At 41.0% G+C, this 4,721-nt stretch overlaps 1 protein-coding gene across 5 annotated transcripts in view; it reads left to right on the top strand.

Annotated features, from left to right (window-relative positions):
• The window catches only part of fam131ba (family with sequence similarity 131 member Ba), a 43,390-nt gene that overhangs the window by 883 nt on the left and 37,786 nt on the right, over nucleotides 1–4,721 (top strand). The gene's annotated exons all lie outside the window — the stretch shown is intronic.

Below are 4,721 nucleotides of genomic sequence, written 5' to 3'. Positions count from 1 at the left end.
CACACACACACACACACACACACACACACACACACACACACACACCCAGGGTTATGAGCAGGAGGCTCTGATTGAGTCGTACAGGATGACTCAGAACCTGGCTGTGTAAACTCAGGTGTGAACCTAACTGCTCTGCACATGTAGGTCAATTCTGCAAAGTCAGTGGTGCCAGCAGCACCCCCACCCCCATACACACTCACAATTCTCTGCTATAATCACTGAAGAGTGATCCATACCTCATGCATTAACCTTACTTTACCCCGGGTTTCATTTTTATATCAAATCTGAATTCAGTTTTGCCGTAAAAATCTGTGAAAAAGGCTGATTTCTACCTTCCAGACAGTGATTGCCTCTCAGGTCTCTGAAGTGGTGAATTATTGACTTCTTGGAGAGTTTGCAGCATCCGTGTAGGCGGATTCTTCATTTGTCTCTAGTCTCACAGCTGACCAGGTTCATGTTTCATTGCTGATTTGTTGCTTAGAAATAGCTGAAATAACTATGATCTTCGGTCATCCTGTAATTTGAGATCAAGCCCCTTTTGTGGTAAACGCTCTGAAAGCTGAACGTCACGGATGTTTGAAAGAGAACAAAACCTGATATTAACAATGTCACCACTTGAACTCAAACCTCTCCTGGTTCTTAACCAGATAACATGTAATAGAGTTTGTGTTTGGGAATCAGTAAAACTCCGTTSGAAGATCGGAGGAGGATTTAGAAATATAAAAACCTCTGGGGCATCACAGATGTTTCATAATGTTTACAGAAACACAGAATCCATCTATCAAACAAGGAACATCTCTGTCGTTTTTTTTTTTTTTGCCACAAAGTTATGGTATTTTGATTATAAAARCAAACAATGACACATCAAAATGTGATTATCATCTGTTATAGCGAACTGGATTGTATTTTCAATCAAAAGCAAAAAGAAAAGAACCGCATTGAAAGTTATGATTGGATGAAGGAGCTCGTCTTGTCCCAATCTACAATTAAAATGTTTTTTAGGCCACTAATTCTGATGGCTCTGTGTCACAAGGTGCTGCTTTAAGTTATTGGTGCTAAAAACAGCTCTTAATATTCTGCAAACTGGATAAAAACTGGAATTTTTATTACAGATTTAAACTTAACTTTATTTTTGCTGTTCAGAAAGTCTAAATTTTGAGATTCCCTCGTGTAAAGAGAGCTCAATAGAGCGTTATGACAATAAATACACTGACATAAACAGACCTGACAGTTTTTGTTATAAATAACATTTTTCTTTTCTGGGTTGTATCCGTATTTTGAGGTAAAATCTTGTTGCTGTTACATCAAACAGATCCATGTTATTTAAATACTGCACTGCAGATATGAACACTGCTAATGCAATTAGCTGCAGCTGGTTTATGCTCAAATCACATCATTATGTCAGTCAGAAGTTGATGCATGTATGGTTTACATTGGGAAAATGACAAGCCTAATAAACCCTGTCAGTTTGTTTTTCAGTGTATTGAACAACCTTTTTCCTTATGATGTAGTTTAAAACATTTTTTATTGTTTATTTTGTATCGATGGAGCRAGAAATAACTAATTCAGAATCGTAAGTTCCTGTTTTTAGTAAAAATAAAGGCAGACAGAGCAAAGTTCATCATCATTAGCTTGTTTCTTCAGCACCGTATCCACCAACACGTGTAATGAGGACAGGTTGTTGCTCTAAGTTCACAGTTCGTAAAAAACAAAAACAAAACAAATTTCTATCTGGACTCAGCTGTGCTATCTTAACACAAACTGACATTTGCAGTCTAAGTACTCCAGGCCGGTCTTGTCTCCTTGAAAGGACAAACCCGGAACCTCAAATAAACTTTGAAGAAGCGATCAAAACGTGCTCCAGTTTAAAGCCTAAAACTGGTTCTCACAGACGGAAATAAAACRATTTCCTGAGCCGCAGAAACCTCCTCACAACATCTAAGAGACTCACTTCAAACTGCTGTTCAAGGAAAGTCTCCCCTCCCCTGTGAATGTGTGTATTGTCAGTTTTCATTATGAGAAGCATGCAGCTGGATTGTCCTGCCCACACACACACACACACACACACACTCAAATATTCAGACACACACGTTGTGCTGGAGGACAACAACCCCCACCCCAATCCTGTCTGTTAATGCACCATCAAAGCCTCATCAGCTCCTTTATGAAAACAAATGGCTGCTGAAGGAGTTCAGTAAATAAAAGGAGGAACGACGTGACCTTTGGTTGTCATTGAGCCGGTGGTTTGGATAGAGGGATGGATGGAGGGTTGGATGGTGAGGTATGGAGGAGGGATGCTGGATGATGATGACACACAGGGATGGGATGAAGGTTGAGGTGTGAAGATTTCAATGATTTCACTGTTTTCAACTCTTTTTTTCGACTCATCTGTGGGTGTATTCCTTTTGTTTTCTCATCTCCTCGTGTTGTCTTTCCCTTCCTGTTCTCCTCTCTTTATTCGCCACGACTCAGCCACAAAAACATATCATACAAGTCATGTGCCACAGTTGTTTGTTTTTTTTTTACTTTTGAAGAAACATTACTGCAAGAAGCTGTGATAAACGAGCAAAGAAGGCGCGCTGCAGAGGAGACAGGCCGATAAATTACATTAAAGCAGGAAAAAGTAGCCGAGCGTTGCATCACAGTTTCACTGCAGCTGAACTGTCACTGTGGGATGTTTCATAGAAAACATGCTTCCATTGAATCTGCAACCTAATCATATGATTCAGCTCAAGTTCTTGTTTGTTAAAAATAGATTTTAAAACAATAAACAGGGTCTTCTTTATAAAATCTTTACCCAGAAAAATCAAATTATCTGAGCTGCTTATTTGTTCATAACTTGACCTGATCATGTTGCWTTAAACTTCATAAACTGCTCCTCAGACTCCCCGATGTTTGAGCTGATCAGGACAAGCCTCTGTCATCATCTGAATCCAGGACATCATTAATTGTGACGGATTCTTTTCAACTCRTCYGATTCTTCTTATTTATCAWATAAACTTGCTGACCCTTAAAACGACGGCTCTGAGCTCCAGCCTGGAGAGGCAGCGCTCGACGCTGAACTCTATAATAAGCACCTTTCTCATCCTCCAGAAGAACTGACTGCGGGAGGTTCTTTTACTGCCTCATCAGTCAATACGTTTTGGGCAAGATACCAAAAATATCCGAGCACTTAAATGTTGGGCAAATGTGCAGCAGGAGATAAACAGCACGCAGAGCTCGTTAAATCGGTCAGAGTGACAAGACACCAACCCCCTCCCTCCGGTTTGATGCCTGCAGAATATTTCCCGCTGTGTTTCTTGGGAGCAACATCTATTCTTACATTAGGCCTGAGTGAGAGCGGCTGCTGCTAAAAATAGATTGGGGGGTGGGGGGTAAAAGAGGGAGGTCAACGAGAGACTGGGAGAAGCGTTACAGTAAATATCGGTCAACAGCTGGATATTATTTTGTTTCTTTCTGTTGTTCGTCTCAGTTTTGACTTTCTGGAGGTCATTTCTGTGGTGATCCACAGGGAAAAAAAGCATAAATAATTGTGCTCTATTATATTCTTTCCCTCTGTTCTAGTTTTTTTTTCCATTATCTAAGCGATGCTGCAGCATCATGCTGATTCGGTCACTCAGCACTCTATTGTTTTCCTCAGCTGTGTTTCCTGCAGAGTGCCATTTACCCAAAGCATCCCTGCCTGTTATTACACCAGATTATCCTCCTGTTACAGTAGGGTTGGTGTCGAGCAGCCATCACTCAGACAGCGGGACTTTCACACAGAAAGGCCGTCGGGCCGAGAGTTGCATTTGTGTCTCCACACCTTACAGTCCGGGTCAGAGAGGTGATGCTTTCTGCAGAAACAGGATTAATAGAAACCCTCACAGTGAAGGGGATCGAAGCGTTTCCTGTCTGACTCACTGTAGGGTTCTGAACTGACACGTCTGTTGTGTTGGAGAGACGTTTCCCATGAGTTTTAGACAAACAAATATGTGGTYGTGATGCAGCATCAAACAAATGAAGGATCAGACGTTATTACTGACCTTTGCAGACAAAAAGTGCAGCAATCAACCATCATGACAGCTGCATATTTGCATTTCCATGATACTTTAGGTGCTTCATGTTTCTGCAGACCATTGTTATTTCCAACACATCAAATGAAAAAAAAAAATAAACAGGAGTATGCTCTGGCTGCTGATTTACGGAGCCTGTGAGGGGATGTGGGAAAAAAAACGGACCCTGACTTACTTTTTCAAGATCCTACAAAAGTTTCAGGATCCTGAGAAACCTTTGCAGAATTCTGAGAAACTGTTTGTAGGAACCTGTGTAGGATCTTGATAACCTTTGCTGGATCTTGAGAAAACTTTGCAGGATCTTGAGAAACCTTTGCAGGATCATGAGAAACCTTTGCAGGATCTTGAGAAACCTTTGCAGAATTCTGAGAACCTGTTTGTAGGAACCCGAGAAACCTTTGCAGGAACCTGAGAAACCTTTTGCAGTATCCTGTGAAACCGTTGCAGGATCTTGAGAAACTTTTGCAGGATCTTGAGAAACATTTGCAGGATCCTGAGAAAACCTTTGTGAGATCATGAGAAACCTTTACAGGATCTTGAGAAACCTTTGCAGGTTCATGAGAAACTTTTGCAGGATCTTGAGAAACCAGGATCCTGAGAAACCTTTGTAAGATCATGAGAAACCTTTACAGGATCTTGAGAAACCTTTGCAGGTTCATGAGAAAC

Source organism: Austrofundulus limnaeus, unplaced genomic scaffold (assembly GCF_001266775.1).
Source record: "Austrofundulus limnaeus strain Quisiro unplaced genomic scaffold, Austrofundulus_limnaeus-1.0 Scaffold79, whole genome shotgun sequence".
NCBI lineage: Eukaryota > Metazoa > Chordata > Actinopteri > Cyprinodontiformes > Rivulidae > Austrofundulus > Austrofundulus limnaeus.
Note: the sequence above shows the minus strand (reverse complement) of the source record. Positions and strands in the feature narration are given on the sequence as shown.